This window comes from Tenrec ecaudatus, chromosome X (genome assembly GCF_050624435.1).
Source record: "Tenrec ecaudatus isolate mTenEca1 chromosome X, mTenEca1.hap1, whole genome shotgun sequence".
NCBI lineage: Eukaryota > Metazoa > Chordata > Mammalia > Afrosoricida > Tenrecidae > Tenrec > Tenrec ecaudatus.
In genome coordinates, this window is record NC_134548.1 from 163636857 (window position 1) to 163658107 (window position 21251).

The following is a 21251-nucleotide window of genomic DNA, read 5'->3' on the forward strand; positions in this document are numbered from 1 at the left end:
CTTCAAGGACATTTTGTACTGGGAGAGAAGATAACTCTCTCCAATTACCCAGCAGAGTTTTTTGCTCGTGTTTTATGAGAACTGACACCTTAATTCTCTTGTCACTGACACCTCCTAGACACGGGTACATATCTCATATTCTCATGATAAGTCATTAGTATTAATTAAGCCACATCAATAGCATAATTTAGCTAGTCAGTCAACATCTTCTGAGCACTCACAGTGGGAGCAACCCCAACTCAGAGCACTGGATAGTTAATAAGGGAAGAGAGAATGCTCCAGTAAGATGGGGCATTCTTGCCTTCCCAACCACTGGGGAGAAACTTGCAGAAATCTCAAGAAGGAGGGAGGTGCTCTTCCTTGATATGGCATCTTTTCTTCTCATATGCAAATGGAGCTGCAATGTTCCACAGTTATCTGGCCCCAAAGGACAGAAACCTCAACTGGTCTGGGCTCCAGTGTCCCATGGGGAAGGACATAAGATGTTTGTTGCAGCAAGGATTTGACAAGCCCATGGGAAAGATATTGGCCTTTGTGCCACCAAGCCTGTTCAGTCAGAAGTGAACAGGAAGAGAGTCTTCTGAGTTAATTGGATCCCTAGCCCCCTTGTTCTTCCTTCTTTCTAGATGCCTTGTTGAGTACCACTACATTCCGGGCCCGGTACTACTTAGTAAGGGACAGTAACCCCCACGGATGAAACCCACTGCCATCAAATAGATGGAAACCCTAGGGAGGGTTTCCAAGGCTATAAATCCTTGCAGAAGCAAATAGCCTCCTCCTCCTCCTGAGAGAATGGCTGGGTTGGTGCGTTTGAACCGTTGAACGTTTGGTGACCAGCCCAATGCTTACTCATCAGTGCCCTGGATCGCTTACCAGGAATAATCGTGAACAAAGACCAGTAACTGACATTGCAAGGAGCTGAGACCCCAGTGATGGGAGACGGCCATGCACAAATGGACAGACAACCAGTGTGTCTGTTTGCTCTTGAGAAGTGCTTTCAAGAAATGCAAAGGCAGGTAGGGGTCCACAGTGGTGAGGAGTCCTGTGCCAATGCCAGGCAATACAGCGACACAGCAGTCCGATGAGGGCTCTCCTACTCAGGCAGACAAGCAAGTGCCATGGAGGGGCCCTGTGATGGGATGAAGTGCATTTCCTCAAAATATGCCGGAGCCCTAACCCTTGTACCTGCGGATGTCTTCCCTTTGGGGAACAGCGTTTGCTACGATAGTTTAATGAGGCCATACCAGTAGAGAGCACGTGCTACATCTAAGCCCTTCAGAGGTATAGGGAACAGCACACACCCAGAGACCACTGAGGACACATGGAGGATGGAGGGCCAGGGATGTCATGTGAAGATGGCCGAAGAATTGAAAGAGACAGGGAGCTACCCGCAGAGCCAACAAGGAACTAATTTTCCACTACAGCTGGGGCCTGATTTTGCATGTCTATGCTCCAGAACTGTGAGAGAATAAAAGTTCTTTTCCTCAGCGGTTCTCAACTTCCTAATGCCATGACCCTTTAATACAGTTTCTCATGTCATGGTGACCCCAACCATAAAATTATTTTCATTGTTACTTGATAACTATAATTTTGCTACTGCTACAAATTGGGCGACCCCTGTGAAAGGGTTGTTTGAACCCCCAAAGGGGTCCTGATGCAAAGGTTGAGAACCACTGCTCTAGTTCTTTAATGCTTCCTTCCTCCCACTATCATGACCCAATTCCACCTTACAAATCTGGCTACACCAGAGCATGTACATGGGTACAGATCAGAGCTGAAAACACAGGGAATCCAGGACAGATAAAGCCCCCAGGACTAATAATGAAAGTAGCAATACCAGGAGGGGAAGGGGAAGGTGGGAGGATGGATAACAGAAAAGTGGGTGAAGGGAGACATCTGTCAATGTAAAACATTAAAGAACAATAATAATTTATAAATTATAAAAGGTTCATGAGGGAGGGAGAGTGGGAGAGAGGAAAATGGGGAGCTGATACCAAGGTCTCAAGTAGAAAGAAAATGTTTTGAAAATGACGATGGCAACATATGTATAAATGTGCTTGACACAATGGATATATGGATGGATTGTGACAAGAGCTGTATGAGCCCCCAATAAAATGATTAAAACAAACCATGTAGTCTTTCTTATAGTCTTTCTATTGCAGCAGCACGAACAGATTATACAACAAGGGTGTATGTACCACAGAGACCTCCTGACCCTGTGAAGGGTTCCAAAGCCACTTTTTTCAGGCCAACTCTCATCCCTGTCACCCCTGGGATGATGAAAACATCATTGCAGGAATTCGATGCATCAGGTCCACATGGCTTCATTTAAGTGTGAAGCCTTCTTATGCATATATCGTTTTGTGTGTCGATTAGACCCAACATTCCAGAGTGGGCAGTGGAGGTCTCCCAGACTCATGAGGTATGTGTACAGGATTAGTGATATGATGATACATTCTAACCTTTCCATAGCTGGACGGTATGGGGATTACTGTTACTGGTTTGCACCATCGAGTCTATTTTTGACTCCAAGTGACCCTATAGTACAGGGTAGAACTGCCTTTCAAGGTTCCCTAGGCTGTCATCTTTACAGGAACAGATCTCCAAGCCTTTCTCCCACAGAAGGGCTGGTAGCTTGGAACCCCTAACTTTTCACTTAGTAGCTAAGCGCTAAACCACCATATCACCAGGACTCCATATCATTCGGACTACATGCAACTGACATGCCCAACCAACGAGTAAGTAGCAATACCTACAGAAAGAGACCATCACCACCCATTCATTCTCCTGGGGTAGCATCCACTTGACTCTGAATTCACACTCCTGGGGACCTTCTGGCACCTGATGAATGGAAAGACAACGAAGAAGAAAATGCACGTCAGATGTGATGTGTCTACTTCTTGAAATGAGATGAGTGGTGTTTAAAATAAGTAAAAGCTCTGAAAGGGCCTAGTCTTTGGGAAAGTAAACTATAAGACGCCATTCGCTAAATCGGAGGCCTTGCAAGACTGCATTAAAGAGTTCCAATGAAGGAGTCCTCCTTGATTGCAGTATGTGGGAGAAATCCGGCAAAATAAGGATATGGAAAGGCTATCATTGCTGTTGAGTTGTTAGGTGCCATCAAGTCTGTCCCAATTCACAGCAATCCTATGTACAACAGAAGGAGACCCCACCCAGTGCTATGCTGTCCCCACAATAGCTGCTATGTTTCAGTCCACTGTTGGAACCACTGTGTCAGTCTATGCCATTAAGAGTCTTCCTCTCTTTCATTGACCTCTGCTTTACTAAAGAGGCTGTCTTTCCCCAGGGAATAGTCCCTTCCAAAGCTCTGTCCAAAGTAAATGAGGTGAAGTCTCATCTTCCTGTCATCTAAGGAGCATTCTGGCTGTGTTTACTTGAAGAGAGATTTGGTCTTTCTTCTGTCAGTCCATGGCATATCCAATAGTCTTTGCCAACACCATAATTCAAAGGCATCAATTATTTCCCAGTCTGCTTTGTTGACTGTCCAGTGTTCACATGCATAGGAGATGACTGAAAATACCCTAGTGCTTTGGGTCACATGCACCTTAGTCCTCAAAAAGACATATTTGCTTTTTAACACATTGATGAGATCTTTAGGGGAAAAAAAACAAAAACAAAAAGTGGGACCAACGTTTCCAGGGGGGGTGCGTGGGAGAAGGGGACGTGGGGGAAAGAAGTGGGTACTAACAAACTCAGAGACAAGGGAACAACAAGTGATCCAAATTCTATGGTGAGGAGGGTGTAGGAGGCTTGGTAGGGCTTGATCAAGGGCAATGTAACCGAAAGGAACTACTGAAACCCAAATGAAGGCTGAGCATGATAGTGGGACAAGAGGAAAGTAAAAGGAAATAGAGGAAAGAACTAGGAGGCAAAGGGTATCTATAGAGGTCTAAATACAGGCATGTACATATGTCAATATTTATATATGATGATAGGGAAATAGATCTACGTGCATATATTTATAGGTTTAGTATTAAGGGAGCAGAAGGACATTGGGCGTCTGCTCGAGTACTCCCTCAATGCAAGAAGAACCTGGCATTTCATGATGCTCACCTTCCTGACAAGATCCCTGAAGACAAAGCAGGTGCTTAAACAAATATGGTGAAGAAAGCTGATGGTGCCTGGCTGTCAATATAGTATTTGGGGTCTTAAAGGCTTGAAGGTAAAGAAGTGGCCATCTAGCTGAGAAACAACAAAGCCCACATGGAAAAAGCACTCCAGCCTGTGTGATCATGAGGTGTCAATGGGATCAGGTATCAGGCATCAAAGAACAAAAAAATCATATCATTGTGAATGAGGAGGAGTGTGGAGTGGAGACTGTAAACCCATCTATAGCCAACAGGACATATGCTTAGAGAAGGATCACTGGGAGGAGACAACCCAGTCAGGGTACAGTGTAGCAACGATGAAACATACAACTTTCCTCTAGTCCTTTAATGCTTCCTCCCCACCCAACTATCATGATCCCAATTCTACCTCACAAATCTGGCTAGACCAGAGGATGTACACTGGTGAAACACAGGGGATCCAGGACAGATAAACCCCTCAGGGCCAATAATGAGAGTAGTGATACTAGGAGGGTGAGAGGAGAGTAGGGGGGACAAGGGGAACTGATCACAAGGATCTGCAATATAACCCCCTCCCTCGGGGATGGACAACAGAAAAGTGGGTGAAGGGAGACATCAGACAGTGTAAGACATGACAAAATAATAATAATTTATAAATTGTCAAGTGTTTGTGAGGCAGGGTGGCCAGGGAGGGAGGGGAAAAAATGAGGAGCTGATACCAGGGTCTCAAGTACAATGAAAATGTTTTGAGAATGATGATGGCAACAAGTGTACGGATATGCTTGACACCATGGATGGATGTATGGATTGCGATTGGAGTTGTATGAAGCCCCAATAAAATGAGTTTAAAAAGGAAAAACAAGCATTTTTATTGTGAATTGGGCAAAGGTTTACAGAGCAGATCATCTGTTTCCAATTCAACAATTCATACATATTTTGTTTCATGCCTTCTGAATCTCTATCGCGTCATATAACTTATCCCACATCCTCCCTGTGTTCCCTGTTCCCACTCCTCCCTCTTCCTTTACCCAAGGGCAAGGTCTGGAAGATTGAAGCAGATTTGCCCAGTGTGATCTGTCCTTTGGTTTCTTGACTGTGGCTTCCATGAGCATTGATTGTGAATCCAAGTAAAATGAAATTCTCGACAGCTTCAGTCTTGCTCTGGCTATCATGATGTTGCTTCTTATTCCCGCTGTGAGGTGTTTTGTTTTCTTTATACTGAGGTGTGATCCAGACTGAAGGCTGTAATCTTTATTTTGTTTTGTTTTTAAAAACATAGATCACCAGATCCTCCTTCTTAATCTTGAAGCTCTGCTAACACTTGTCCTCCCTGGAGGACCTGACTGATCCTCCGAATGCCAGTGGCACCGCTCGCATCGTCACAGCAGCGTGCACGCCAGGACAATGAAACAAATGGACCACTTGACACCTTTGATTGCTAACTCACTAAAACAGATTGATGTGCCCAATTCTAAGTTCGGGGCATCTGAACTTTGCTGGACTTCGAGGTGTGTGGTTTTCAGGACTAGAACGGGGAGGTGAGTATACCTGTGGTAAATGAAGGCAGAATAAGATCAATTTTTGTATGACTGGATTTCTACCAACTTATGGATGACCGTGGGAAGACTAAGTAAATAAATGAATGATCTAGACGACTTTATCTACTTTGAGGATGATAAGCTCTCAACTTGTTCTTTTGTTTTTGCCCATCTTCTTCCACAAGAACAGGTGCTCCATGGCTATTTTGTATACTATTGTATTCCCAGTGCCTGTCTCAGAGTGGATTCTCAACAAAGATCTCTTGTATGAACGAATGTCATAACTGGCTGCAGCAGATCTCTTGGACAACATGAACCACAGCCCCTTAAGGTATTTGGTTGCCTGGAGAGCTGTCTTATTACACCATTTAGAAGGCTCGTCATTTTATATTCTGGATATAAATCCTTTGTCAGATGTTTTCCTTGCAAGTGTTTTCGGTCCTCATGTTGCCATTCTCTTCAGAGTGTCCTCGCAGTTTAGCTCTATGCTAGGGGAGTCGACCTTGTAACTGTGTCCGTTGGTCGTTTGGTGGCTTGTTGTATGGGTGTCATCTCCTTCCATAGCCCAAGCAAGGTCACCAAGAGTCTCCCCTGGAAGTGTTATCATGGTATTTTTACAATTAGGTGTGTGATCAATTTTGCATTAGATCATGGTGTGGGGGAGTAGTCAAGCTCCATTTGCATTTGGATATCCCATGGTTCAAGCATCACTTATTTAAAACACCATATTCTTTTGCCAAGGTGGCAGCAGCTTTTAAAAGAGCACAATATTGATAAAAGCTCAAAAGCTCACCAGTAAGGAACCTACTCTGGCACATCCATGCAATGGAAATCAACAGCAACTTTAAAAACGCGGCAGCTCCCCATAGACTGATTTTGAACAGTATGCCTACCTTTGCTAAGTAGACACATAAAATCCAAAGCTTGAAAATAATTCTAAAGTCTAAATGAAATCAATTTGCAGCTCATTTTCTGTGAGCTGTCTGTTCATCTCTTACCATTCAATTAGTGTCCATTGAGTTCTTATTGTATCCCAGGCACTATTCTGGACACTGAGGACATAGTAATGAGATATAGTAGAAAGGAACAGACAACAAACAACTAACTATGCACTGTCTGAGGATGGCCATTTACTGTGGGGAGAAACAAATCCGGGTAAGAAAAGTAAGGAGTGGTGGGTTCAATGGCAACAATGCTAAATAGGGTGAATCTGGAAGGCTTTTCCACAAAGGTAATATTTGGGGAAAAAAAGACTGATAGGTGGTGACGGGGTGAATCATAGAGATATCTCTGAAGCAAGCATGGCAGGTTAAGGGAGCAGCAAGGCCCTGAGCCCCACCCTAGTTGAGGAATACCCAAAGGCCAGTGTGTAGTGGAGTGAGCAATTGCAGGCAGCTAGCTAGAAGATGATGAGGCATAGACAACAGGTCATGTATGGCCTTACAAGCTACTGAAAGAACATTCCTTTACCTCATCATGAGATGTGGAGTAATTGTGACATTTTCGGCAAAGGAAGGTCTGGATTGCCTTATTGATTTGCCAGAGCTCTTCATATACTATGGAAATGGGCCTTTTGCCAGTAATATGTTGGACGCTCGTATTCACAGTCTGTCACTTATGTTTCTATTCTGCCTATGATTTTTTTGCTATGTAATACTTCTTAATTTTGACTTAGTCCAATGTATCCATCTTTGCATAATTCATAATTTGGGCTGGCCTACCCCCCAAAAAATGCCTGATTCATACAGTAATAAGTCCCAGTTTTAATTTGAGATCCACCCCTCCCTGCCAGAGCATAGGCGTCTGAAGCATGCCTAAAGTTCCAGATCAGGCCACTGCCAAGCATTGCATTCTCCAGCCTTCTCATCCCCTTTCTCCACCTGAATGACTAGTTGGGGACAAGCATGTGATTTCAGCTGCTGGCTTCCAGTTCTACCAACTCTTCTGAGCAAAGCAAACTTCACGGCAAGTTGCCCCAATTTCCCTGAGCTTCTGTATTTCTCTACTTCATATTTCTTTCATACATGAAAAACATTGATAGTCAATTTGGGATTTATTATTTCCATTAACCACTTGTCATTGACTCAATGCCAACTCACCTAGACTTAAATCAGTGGGAGAAACAATAGTTATTAGTATCCAACAGGTTCTTGAGTCTAATAATAGCTACTTCATAAGACTGTTACTAGGAGTTAAATGAGTTAATATATGCAAACCACTCAGGGCCTCCAACAGAATAAGTGCTCAGTAAGCCTTAAATATTGTTATTATTACCTCCCTTAGGTAGGTCGTGGGAGAACTACAGGGCTTTCCATTCCCATAAAGAGTTACCGTCTTGAAACTCACATGGGGCAGTTCTTCCCGGTTCTATAGGGTCACTAGGGGTTGGCATGTGATGGCAGTGAGTTTGGATTTGGGGTTTGGTTTAGGTTGATTTTGCAGTGTCATCTTCTCAAAGACCATAATAGGCCAACGTTTCCAGTTTCTTCTCTTAGGTCATTTTAATTTGAGGAGTATCTTAGTGTCCTCGGAGAAGCTTTAGAGTCTGAGCAGTCTTTCTTGGATGATAACCATAATGGGAGTGTTTTACCTCTAAGCATGCGTGTAAAAATGCATTATGTTTGCATGATCATCGGAGAAGCTAGATTCTGCCTTTTTAGTCTATCTTGCTGTGCCAGCTGGTCTTTAGCCAACTTGTCTGGTTTTTCACTGTCTTCATTCTTTTGGTTTTGCATTCTGGCAGAAACCTGCTTTTATTCTTCACATTAGTTTTTGCTTGCATATACTTTTTCTAAAACATTCTTAAACATTAAAGCTCTTGTTTATTTAAATTTATCTTATGCATCACAAGCTGTATTATTCTATATGTTAATGTGCGGTGATCTGACATCTTTATAATATGGAGACATCCGACTCAAATCCAGGATCTGTCTTTCCAAGTCTTTTGTGTCCCTCAATAATTTCCCTCATTTTTCTTAAGTTTACTCTGACTTTTTAATCTCCTTATTTTGACTATTTTCAGCAAGATCTTTTCTCTCCTTCTTTCATATCAGGGGTTGACAACTACAGCTTATGAGCTACAGTCAGTTCATCATATGATTTTTTTTAATGAATGATTAAACTTTAATTCAACAATGTCCTGTGACACATAAATAATTTTAAGATCTTTAAAGGAGTTTGCTGATATTAAATTGAGTTTGCAAATGATTGGCATAATTTGAAGTTCACTTGTCTTTTAAGAATACTTTTATTGGCATATAATTCACTTAACCTACAATTCAGTAGTTCAGCCACATCAAGAAGAGTTGTACAGCCATTGCCACATTCCGTTTTAGAACATTTTATTCACGCATACTTTTATCATTATTCACTCCCCATTTTCCCCCAACCTTCCCTATCATACCCCAAGGAACCATTACTCCAGTCACTGTCTCTATAGATTTACTGATCCTAAATTTCATATAAAGGAAAACATTATTTTAAACTAACAACAATAACAAAGCAAAGCAGATGAAAACCTCAATTGAAAACAGAAAATATATAGAAAAAAATTCAATGAATCATAAAGGAGATCACTTGATGTAGTGCTAAATTTATCCTAACTGCATCTGTAACAATTCACTTTCCAAAGCTTTCTGCATGGTAGCAAGGCCGTTCACAAACCTGGTCCATAGCCAGAGGGGATTTACCAGGGGCTAATCCACATGCAGTTCCCTCTCACCTTAAAAACAAAAACTGAAAATGCTTTAAGATAGGTGAAAGGAACATCTAAACACCCATTTTTGATCAAAACACTCACCAAAATAAGAATAGAAGGGAAATACCTCAATATAATAGAAACTATATACGAAAAACCGACAGCCAACACCACGCTCAAAGGGAAAGAAAACTGGAAACATTTCCATGGAAACCAGGGACCAGACAAGGATGTTCCCAGTCACCACTTATTCAACATCACACTGGAGGACTTGGCTAGAGCTCTCAGACAACAAAAATAAATCAAGGGAATACCAATAGGCAAAGAAGAAGCGAAGCATTTGCTATTTGCAGATGCTACCATCCTGTATCTAGAAAAACCCAAAGCATCCACAAAAGCCTACAGGAAGCCATCAAGGATTCAACATGGTTCTAGAATACAAAATGACCGGCCAGAAGTCCATTGGATTCCTGTATATCCGTCAAGAGCACTATGAAAAAGACATTAAGAAAACAGTATAATAACCACAAAATATGAAATACTTAGGAATCAACTAACTAGAGAAACTAGAGACCTGTGTGGAAAAAACTACAAAACATTACTGCAAGAAGGCAAAGAAGACCTACATAGACAGAAGAATACCCCATGCTCACGGATAGACAGACTCAATACTGAGAAAATGTCAATACAACATAAAAACAATCTACAGATAAAACGCACTCCCAATCCCAATCCAAAATACATCCTTTAAAGAAATGGAAAAACTAATGACCAATTACATATGGATAGGCAAAAGTCCCCGGTAAGCGGGGAACTTCTTAAAAATAAGAACCACTCTCAGTGCACCTCATCCTGGCTCACCAATCCCGGGGACGACATCCCTGCCGGGAGGAGCCAATGCACAGAGAGGACCGCAGGGCCAGCCCCACCATGAGACATGGCATCCCCTCACTGACCCATAGCCTTGAGGGGGACAACACTGGAGACACGGTATGGAAATTGCCCCATGCACAGCACTACAAAATGCAAAGGGAATGCAGCAGGGAAGCCAAGGGAGCAAAGTCTCTGAGGATTTGGCATCTCATCAGCCTTGATTGGAAAATACTCATATGGATCAGCAGACAGACCTGGAGCTATTTATCTTTTTCTTTTTGCCTTTGCTCTATGTCTGTCTGTAGGAAGAATAAACAATCCCGAGGAGAAAACAATAGGAATGGCAGTCCCAGGGGAACATGGGAGAGGTAGGGGCATGGAGCCAACAAACTCAGGGATGAGGGAACAACAAAAGATCCAAAACTGATCGCAACGGAGGGGTAGAGCTTTATAAAGTGCAACGTATGTGAGAGGAATTACTGAGAGCCGAATGGAAGGTGAGCATGATAGTGAGAAAGGAGGAAAGTGAAAGGAAATAGAGGAAAGAACTAGGAGACAAAAGCTATTCGTAGAGGTATAGTAATAGGCATGTACATATGCAAATACATTAATTTATAATGAAAGGGATAGAAGCCAATGTACATGTTAAGTGTTAAGATAGCGGATGGACTTTGGGCCTCTACTCAAGGCTACCCTTAACACAGAACACTTTGTTCTAATAACCTGGCACTACCTTCCCTACACAATCTCTGAAGACAAAATGGGAGCATAAGCAAATGTGAGGAAGAAAGCTGACAGTGTCCAGCTATCAAAAGATATAGCATCAGGGGTCTTAAAGACTTGAAGATAAACAAGTGGCCACTTAGCAGGGAAGCAACAAAGCCCACATGGAAGAAGTACACAACCTGTGTGATCACGAGGTATTGACGCGATCATGTATCAGGCATCAGAAGACCTCAAACAAACAATGATATGATACGAAGGAAGGGGGTTGGAGTGGAGACCCAAAGTCCACCTGTAGACAATTAGACATCCCTTCACAGAAGGTTCACAAGGAAGAGATGAACCAGCCAGGATGCAGCATAGCACCGATGAAATGGACAACATTCCTCTAGTTCTTTAATGCTTCCTCACCCTCACCCACTATCATGACCCCAGTTCTACCTTACAATTCCGGCTAGACCAGCACATGTACACTGGTACAGATAAGAGTTCTCGACACACAGCATCCAGGACAGATAAACCCCTCAGGAAAATAATGGGAGCAGCAATACCATGAAGGGAAGGGAAGGGAAAAGGAAGGGGAGAAGGGGAAACATTCACAGGGATCGTCATCTAATAGGGGAACAAACAGAAACATGGTGAAGGGAGACAGCAGACGGTATAAGATATGAAAATAAAAATTTATGATTTATCATAGGGTCAAGAGGGTGGGAGGGTGGGGAAGGGAGTGAAAAAAGAGGAGCTGATACCAAGGGCTCAAGTAGAAAGAAAATGTTTTTAACATGATGAGGACAACATATGAACAAATGTGCTTGACACAATGGATGTATGGATGGATTGTTATAAGAGCTGTTCAAGCCCCCAATAAAATGATTTATAAAATAATAAGAAGAAATACATAAACATATTTTAGGATGTACAAAAATGCTCATGATCACTAGCTATCAGGGAGGTGAAAATTAAAACCACAATGAGATACCACCTTATACCCATAATGTTAGCCCAAGTAAGAAAAAAACACACAAAAGAAATGCTGGAGAGGTTGTGGAGATAATGGAAATGTACAAACTGTTGGTGGACTTGTAAATACAGGCAACCCCTATAGAAAATGATATGGTGATACTTAAAGCCACTGGGAATTGAAATCCCATACAATCCAGCAATATCACTATTAGGCATATACCCCAAAGGAATGAGACACAAGTGAATGTGTACTCTCCCTTCATAGCAGCAGGCTTCACTATAGTAAGAAACAGGAAGCAGCTCAAATGTCCAACAGTGGAAAATGGATAAAGAAATTATGGTACTTACACACAATTGAATACTCTGCATCTCCTAAAAACAGGAATGAAAGCATGAAACACAGCATGACATGGAAGGACAAAGGAAACCATTTATGCTGAGTGAAGTTAGCCAATCGCAGAAGGACAAATATCATATGAGTCGACTACTGTAAGGAGAAACACCATTTAAACAAATCATAGAGACCAATTCCCAAAGGGATAGAATACCTGCTTACGGTCATGAACATCACCCTCCTTATGTGTGCGTCTTCGACTTTCTTAATCTTTAATCTCTAGTTTTATATTTGTATTATATTATTGTCGTAGTTACATAATATCATGTCAACTGGAGGATATTACCATATTACCAGTGAACGGGTGGAGCCTAGCCTGTCAATCAGGTCACAGCCTGATGATGCTACCTTGTGGGCATGGCCTTCTCATGAGGATTCTGAGAACTTCCTCTCTTCCTTCCTGGAGGTGGTATGCAATCCCTCTCTGCTTCACATTCCTGTTGGCAAGCCACATGGAGTCGAACTGATGGCGGTCAGATCCCTGGAGATGCTTCCACCATCATTGGATCCACCAGACTTTTCACCCACTCTCCTGGATTTTCCTGCATTTGGCATCATTGTGAGTGGCTATGTGAGTCGGAAGAGGAATTTATGGACTGATATTAGATTCAGGGTCTAATATCGGACTTGTGGACTTAATGTGGACTAGGCTAGGAGGTTTTCCAAATATATGATTACTCTTTGATATAAAGCTCTCTCTTGCATATTTATGAGTGTCTCTGGATTTGTTTCTCTAGTTAACCTGGACTAATACAATTATGACTATTCTTTCTGTTCCATTTTGTTTTTGTATTGTTTCTGTTAAGTTTCCCAGTCTATGAAACACAGAAGGAATGGATGCATAGAGAAACCTGATAGGAGGTGGGGAGAGTAAGGAGAATTGAGGAGCAAACAATGAATGTGGGAGGGGGAACAGAGCACTTGAATTGATTGTGGTGGTGTATATGCAACTCTTTTTAAAATCAACTTAACTATGGAAATGTATGTGTGATATATGAATATTATATCAAGAACAATACTGTAAAAAAAGAAAGAGAGACCAAAATTGACTAGTGGTTGCCATGGGTGAATGAGGGAGAGTTTTTGTTTAGGGGGCATTGAGTTTATGTTAATGGCGGTCGAAATAAGTAAAAAAGGATATGAATAATAGTTGCACAATACTAAAAGGATGATCATTAACACGGAATTATGCATATAGAATTTGTTGAATTGGAGAATGTTTGTTGTGTATTTGTGCCACCATTTTTAAAAGTAATAATTACACATATAACTGAGTACATGGAAGAAAAAATTATCTAAAATTGATTCTGGTAATGATTGTACACATCTTCATATGATTGATCTATTGGATTGTATGATACGTGGATGAAGTGCCAATAAAACTGTTCAAAAATTAATAAAAATCTAATGGGTCAAAAGGGAGATCAAATTATCAGATTATTACATTTTGTCCTAATTATGCCTGCCATCACCAGATAGTTTTGTAAATGAAGTTTTCTTGAAACAGCCATACCCAGTAATTTATCTACAGACATTTTGCCCATTACAATGGCAGAGCTGAGTAGTCAAGAGAGACTGTATGGCTTGCAAAGCGCAAAATATATATGACCCTTTACCAAAATCATTTTCTGACTTTGCTTTTTATTTTCTTCTGCTTGCTGTTTGTATAAGTGAAAGCTATTGACGTTTGCATACTAATTTTATGCCGAGCTAATTTTTTATTGCTTTAATTACTTGCAGTATTTCCTTTCATTTTCCAGGTATGACACATGTAAGTAATAATTCATATTTGCCAATATTTTATTTAGAATTTTCATATCAATACTCAGGTAAGAAATTAGCATTACTTTTCTTTTGTATCGATCTTGTTTCACTCAGGCAAACAGTCACAATGTGGTGCGTGGTAGCATAAATTGGGACGCTTGGACCCATGAAGGTGAAGACCTTGGCTCAGCTGACCGGTCCACCAGGAGCTGGAAAAACCACGCGAGGCAAAGACCCTGCATCAAAATCAGGACGAAACTACATTAATGCGAGTAATTTAGCTAAAGAATAGCAGTTACATAAAGACTAGGATGAAGGGCACATGGCTGCCCCATTGTAGTTGAACATAAAGAAGTCTATGACTTAGAAAAACAGATGAAAAAAAGTAGAGTTATTATTGATTTCCATGGTTGTGATTTCTTCCCTGAAAGCTGGTTTCAGGTAGTTTCTGTGCTGAGAATAGGTTATACTGTACTGTACAAAAGACTTGAAACAAGGGTTTCTAATGCAAAGAAACTACAAGACAATAGTCAGTGTGAGATTGTTCCAGGTTCTGTATGAAGAGTTTATGGAATCTTACAAGGTAGAAACAGTACATCATCTATCTAACAACAAACCAAAAGATCTAGAGAATAATATAAGCCAGATATTAAAAGGGATTCAACAATGTATGAAAAATCATAGCTCCTGACTTTCAAGACTAGTCACATGATTGTTACTCTTATTGAGTTTTCTCTGGCCATCATAGAAATTGTATCAGTAACATCTTCATATTAAAATTGTGTTGCAGGACTAGTCTGTGGAAGGTATCAAAGGGTTATGCTGGGCTCTTTTTTCTCCATGAGAAAGCAACGCAATTCGAAATGTTATGATTTAGGATTGAAAGTAAAAATTTTCACTGTTTAATGCCTCAGATGTTAAAGAATAAATAACTATGACTAAGGGGATCAAATATCTGCTAAATGTATTACAAAAGAAAATCAAGGTGATTTTAAAATAAAATTGACGGCTTAAAGTTAAAAAAAAAAAAGAAACCAGTCACTTAAGTGTTCAAGAAATAGTGAGTTTACTATAAAATCAGGACTTATATGATATTTGGAAGAGCTAGCATAGCACAGGTCAATAGAGTCACCACAGAAACCAAGAAAGCTGCCGAGAAACAAACACTGAAGAAAACGGAAAATCTTATGCTGAAGCACACAGAAGTGAAGAATCCTCAAATATGTCCCAGAAAATTGCTGATGTTCTCAAGAGCCTTTCAGAAAGGCCCCTCTATAGTAAGAGTGCTGGTTGCCAAGCCATCCTCAAGAAGCCATTGCAAATTTCTCAGCTGTCCACATGTGGTCTCCATGTGATACCACCAGTACCACCTCCAAACACAAATAAAAGACCTGTGCCTTTACTCTATCTCTCAGTTCTCATGAGAGTTCCTTTCATTTGAAAACATTCAAGTATGATGATGTTGAGAAATATAGTTCCTGGTTTCTCCAAGAAGAGAGAGTGTGTGTGTGGGAGAGGGGAGGATGGAGAGGGGCTGATGCCAAGTTGATAACAGACCATCTCGCACTCTTTTTAAAGTTTAGAGTTAATGTTTTCTTTTTGTTCTGCTATAGAATTGACTAATGTCATTATTCCATGGGACCTTGAAAAGAATATATATTCTCTGATAGCAAAGTGTAAAATCAGTTTATTCATTTAGTTTTAATTGCCTATTCATAAGGTTCACTGACCACTTGTCTGTCAGTGTGCCGGACTGTGGTGGCGTGTGTGCTGCCGTGGTGCTAGAGGCTATGTTACTGTGTAGTGAACCAACCAAAGGGTCATCCAAGGGGAACAGGTTGCAACGTGGCTTCCAGCCTAAGAGTAGACTATGAAGATGTAATAAGGGAGATTAAAGTAAAGGCTGATAGCATGCCATATTAATGTGGTTTTTTACATTCTTTAAAATTACATACATTTGACTATTTGTTACGAATCAATTAACTCCCAATGGATTAAAAAAAGCACATATTTCCAAGTCTCTTTGCGTTCTTTTCTGTTTTGTTTCATGAATTTTGATATATTATTTGGAGCATAGATATTCATTGCTGTTAAGCCTTCGTTATAGATTGTACCATGGCATTCTGTGTCTCATTTTTCCCCAAATTCAAGTTTAATATTGATTTTCAGATGTTTGCCTTTTTTATATTTCTTTGTATTTCCATTTGCCTAATATGTCTTTGCATCCTTGGTGGTGCAGTGGTTACCCACTGGGCTGCTAACCACGAGGCTGGCAGGTCAAAGCCTCCGGTCATTTCTCGGAAGAAAGATGCAGCTCTCTCCTGTGAATCCCTCTGACCAGAGACCAGGGAGGGGAATAGCCGTGCTAGCATGCAGACTGCCTTGGAAAGTGGATGATGACAGATGTACAGAGGTTAACATTCAACATTTTTATCATTTGATCTCCCTTTGGGCCTAGTCTTAAATTTTTCTAGTTTTTAATATTTTCTCATTTCTCTTCAATGGAGGTTTTTATCTTTTCCTTTATTATTTTTGCTATTGTTTTGGTTTGGGCGTGTTTTCCTGTGTGTGAAATCCAGAATAGGTAACTCTATAGAAATAGTAACTGGATTGATGGCTTGCTGAAGGTACGGAAGGAGGTTGGGGAAATGGGAAGCAAGACAATGAGTACAAGAAAAAAGAAAATGTTCTAAAATCGATGTGAGTGAACTATTAAATTGTATGATATGTGACTATGTATCAATAAAACTGTTTTAAAAAGAGAGAGAAGGAAAGAAATATGCCTCATTCGACTCCTGTAAACAGTTACCGTCTGAGAAGCCCACATGAGCAGGTCTACCCTGTCCTACGGAATGAGCTCGGTGGTAGGCAGTTTGGCTTGCTTTGGTTTGTCGATGTCTTTGACCATTCTTTTGTTTGCACTATTTCTAAGTCCTTCATTTTAGAAGGGTTCTTATAATCAGCATTTAATTGAGCTTTGTTTTGCCACACAACCGGAGTGTCTGATATGGCCGTGATGATCAGAATATGATTGCTTTGTTTCCTCTCATTGTAGAGTGCCCTGGTGGCACAGTGCGTTGGGCACTGGGCTACTAACGGAACAGCCAGTGCTTGTGCTTCAAAGCCACAGAGAAAGGTGAAGCCGGCTGCTCCCAGAAAGACTAACGTAACGGGTTGCTATGGATTACACTTGACTCAACAGCAGGGACACCAGGGGCCCCAGGACAAAGCTCCGAAGGGTTAGGAAAGAAGGAGGAAGGGAAACAGGACATTCCAGGATGGAAAAGGGTAAATGATGCTACAAGGGGAGAGTTGCAGCCTATAAGAAGAAACACACTGTGGATGCAGTGCTGCGTGTAAACGCGTGCTCTCTTCTGGAAACCTTCACTTCATTTACAATAATTTTTTCAAGAGAGATAATGCAAATTAGATCTCATTTATCTTCACGAAAAAATATGTTTGCTTATGTTTTCTCTTTATCTTCCACATTTATCCTTTTTCTCTAAATTTTTTGAAAATTCCTTTGCATTTTGTGACGTTTTCTCCAGGGTGTCAATCCTATTCTTGTTGTCAGTGTTTAGTTCCTCTGAGGCTATTTAATTGCTGTGCTAATTTTCATTTTTTATTCCACTTTATTTCGGAGACACAGCCCATTCAGTTTTCATCTCCTCGTGTTGCCTTCCTTGATTCCTGGGGCCTCTGCAGTGAGTCCGACATTCACAAAAGATGCCTTTTTTTTCTTCAAATTTTTGCATTTTTTGAAAAATATCTGGTCACCACTCATAACAGCACATCAAAATGCTCTTAGCGTGTAGGTTTCGTTTGTCTTTTTTGTCACTGTTATTTAACACCGTTTTCTGATGTTTTTGTACTGATCATCTGAATCCTGTTTCTTTATTACTCGTCACTGGGTAAGTGGAAATCCCCTTAGACTAGACATTGTCAAGGGTAATGTGGAAGAGGTGCCAGAGTCACGTTCTGGGTTAGCCGAAGAGCTTCATGAGTCTTCATGGTAAAGGCCTTTATGATTCATGTTCTTGTGGGAGAATACGGTGGGCTGGGCTGTGAGGATGTGCTTTCTGTATATGAGGGAGAGTGATTGAAAGGTGATTAAATCTGTCCTTTTAGTTCATAAAAATGGCAGCTACAGAGCTATTTAACAGCCACAATTTTTCCTCCACATGCTTCACATTTACAAAGCTGAAGTATCTGTGAATTTTCTCATTCATTTCCACCTCCCTGCCCCTTTAAAATATCTGCAAAGATTCATGGATGCATCTTACCGTTCAGAGGAAAGGGCTGCTGGATCATTTGCTTTCCTCGATTTGAGCTTCTCACAGCTTCCCCAGGATCCAAACATGTCTATTACAAAGGGACCTAGCCCATTCTTGCTCTATGGTTGATGATGTCAGGTAATTCCTCGTCTCGTTAAAAAACAGAGCTTTTATTTTTGCTTGGTAGGAGCCTCCCAAGCTGCCGGACTTTAAAAAGAAGAGCGTATGAACCAGACCTTCTCAAACGCAGATGACTCAGACCCAGTAACCGATGGGTGGGAAGGAAGGGACTCAACCCACCCCACTGAGGAGCCATTGTGTCTCAAGAAGCAGCACAGAGAAGTGCCTCCCTCCCCAGAGAGTGAGTTGGCAGGTCACACTGTCTCCTAAATCCACTGCCAGCAGGTTTACTCTGACTCCCAGTGACCCCATGGAGGGTTTCCAAGGCCATGCCTCTTTACAGACAGTTTCCTCTTCCGTTCCCTTAGTGCAGCTACTAAGTTCAAACTGCTGCCCTTGAGGTCAGCAGATCAAGGCACACACTGCTTAGCCCACTATACCACCAGGTCTTCTCCCGACTTTTAGTTCCAGTTTAACACCCAACAGTCGCATAGTAAATGACATTGTGCATTTTATCAAGAACAGCAAAGGCAGCCAGCCACCCTTGAGGAGGGAATCTAAGAAGTGACCCTCCCTCCTACAATCCATCAACCTGGGGAGGATTTACTGGGAAGCGAATGAGGATGAATCTAAATGATCTTCATTTCCAGGGTCCCCTGCCAAGGCCCTGCACTTGATTTTGTACTTGCATTTTTGAATTCTTTTTCTCAAAATGTATACACTTTGGGCACTCTGAAGCCAGATTTGCCTCCTGGAAGCCACATAGCTTGCTCAGAAATAATATCCAGGGCCCATCGGGTGCTGGAGCAGCCATGACAAGATATTTAAATAAAAATGCAGAGAATCTGCGGAGCCTTCCTACTGAGACGCTAGGAAGCTGTGGGCCCTACTGCCAGAAAACGGAAGGTGGACTATCGCCATCTGCTGGCCGAATTCCAGAACTGCACCACATTGCGTTCAAACATTGGGCTTTGTTTTCCTTTAAGTGAATAAATAAAATCAATCAGGCCGCATCATGTGGAGTTAGGAAAATCAGGAAGCGCATTCACAACCGCCCCGACTATAACTGAACCATCACTTTCTTTTGGTAGAGGCTTCCCAAGCCCTCACCACACACACACACACACAAGCGGTGTTTACATGACCATAAGCATGCTATCATGCTCCCATGTTGCCTTCCCAGGGCACTCTGGTGGCATAGTAGTTATGCGTTGGGTTGTGTGTTAGGCCGGGATGACCAAAGAAACAGGTCTAATGACATTCATATATGTGTAAGAAAGGGCTTCGTATCAAGACGCGTTGCTATGGAGTCTGTGCTAACGCGTAGCGAGTCCCTGCGGGTTTCCGAGACTGAAACTGGTTGTGAGAGTAGGAAGTCCATCTTTCTCTAACTGACCTGCGTGCGATGTTGAATTGCTGACTACGATTACAGTCGAGCTCGAAGTAATTATATATGAAGAAAACATACCCTGCCCAGTCCAGTTCAAGTCCGTAAGTCTGGTGTTAGTTCATAAGTCCCTCTCTAGACTCACGCAGCCACTTGCAATGATGCAGAATGCAGGCATATCTCAAGCTGGTGGCTGAATCACAGCGTTCGCAACAACCAGGGGCAGCCGGCAGGAAAGAGAGGGTAGAGAGAGAAGTAGGGAAGTTCCCAGGACTCTTGTAAAAAGGCCACGCGCACAAGGAGTCACCGTCCTGATTGACAGGCTAAACTACGCCCCATTTCTATATATCAACAAGTTGATATTCATTTCGCAAACTAACACAGTTATGATCCACAAGGTCAGCAATTCAAAATTACCAACCCCTCTTCAGGAATACCATGGGGATTTGGATTCCTCCAGAGCCACAGGTTCAGAAACCCACAGAGGCAGTTCTACTCTCTCCTATAGGGTGGCCATGAGTTGGCACCGACTTGGTGGCGGTGAGTTTGGTGGGGTGTTTGTTGGTGGTGTTCTGATTTTTGTCTTGTCTTAAGGAGCCCTGGTTGCGCTGTGCATTAGGCGTTGAGCTGCTAACTGCCAGGTCGGCGAGAAAGGGGGAGGGAGGGGTCCTGTCCCTGAGAGTGACAGTCTCAGAAACCCTCTACCGGGTCCCTGTGAGCTAGAGGGAACTCATTGGCAGTAGATTTAGGGTTAGGTTGCTTGCAAGGAACCTTGGTGACACCATCACTAAGTGCTCAGCTGGTACAAATTCAGGCGCAGAATTAAGACAGAGCAGAGTAGTAGGGGCAGCTGAACCAGAAATGACTTCCTGAAGAAATTCCACTGCCAACGGATCTGTGGTCAGGTTGGGTTTTAACAGAAAGCAACAACAAAGAGCAAAGGGAGAGTGATCCTATCTGAGGGGCCAGTGGAGCAGGGCCTGGATCCAGGGACCGGTGGCAGGGTGCTGCGTCACAGTGAAGGCTTGGCCAGAGATGAGGATTTGCAGAGGAACCTCCCAGCCACCAGCAGACACTCCTTGTCGAGAGTCCACTGTGGTCAGAAATGGAACAAATCCAACAGAGTTTTGTCTGGGCGTTGGCCCAACAGGGGAGCCAGCTGTTGTCTGTGGCCCCAGCACCCTGAGTTTGGTCTTCCTCTGGTATCCTCAGTCTCTGAAGGAATTCTTAGAGGGGGGCCAAGACAGATGTGCATCAAGGCTCCTGTTTCTTTGTTCTTTGGTTTGAAGAAGCCAGAAGCGAAAAGATAGAGTATGTTCCGAGACAGCAAAACTGGACTGGCCCCTGAGAGCAGTGAGGCTGCGCTAACTGGGTTTCCATAGCTCTTGTCTCAGTGCCTCTGCTGCCAGGTCCGAGTATATACTGCCCAT

General features: G+C 42.2%; 1 pseudogene; it reads left to right on the top strand.

The window, feature by feature from the left end:
• Positions 1–14206: 14206 nt before the first annotated feature.
• LOC142433834 (adenylate kinase isoenzyme 6 pseudogene) lies at positions 14207–14731 on the top strand (annotated as a pseudogene).
• The last annotated feature ends 6520 nt before the right edge of the window (positions 14732–21251 follow it).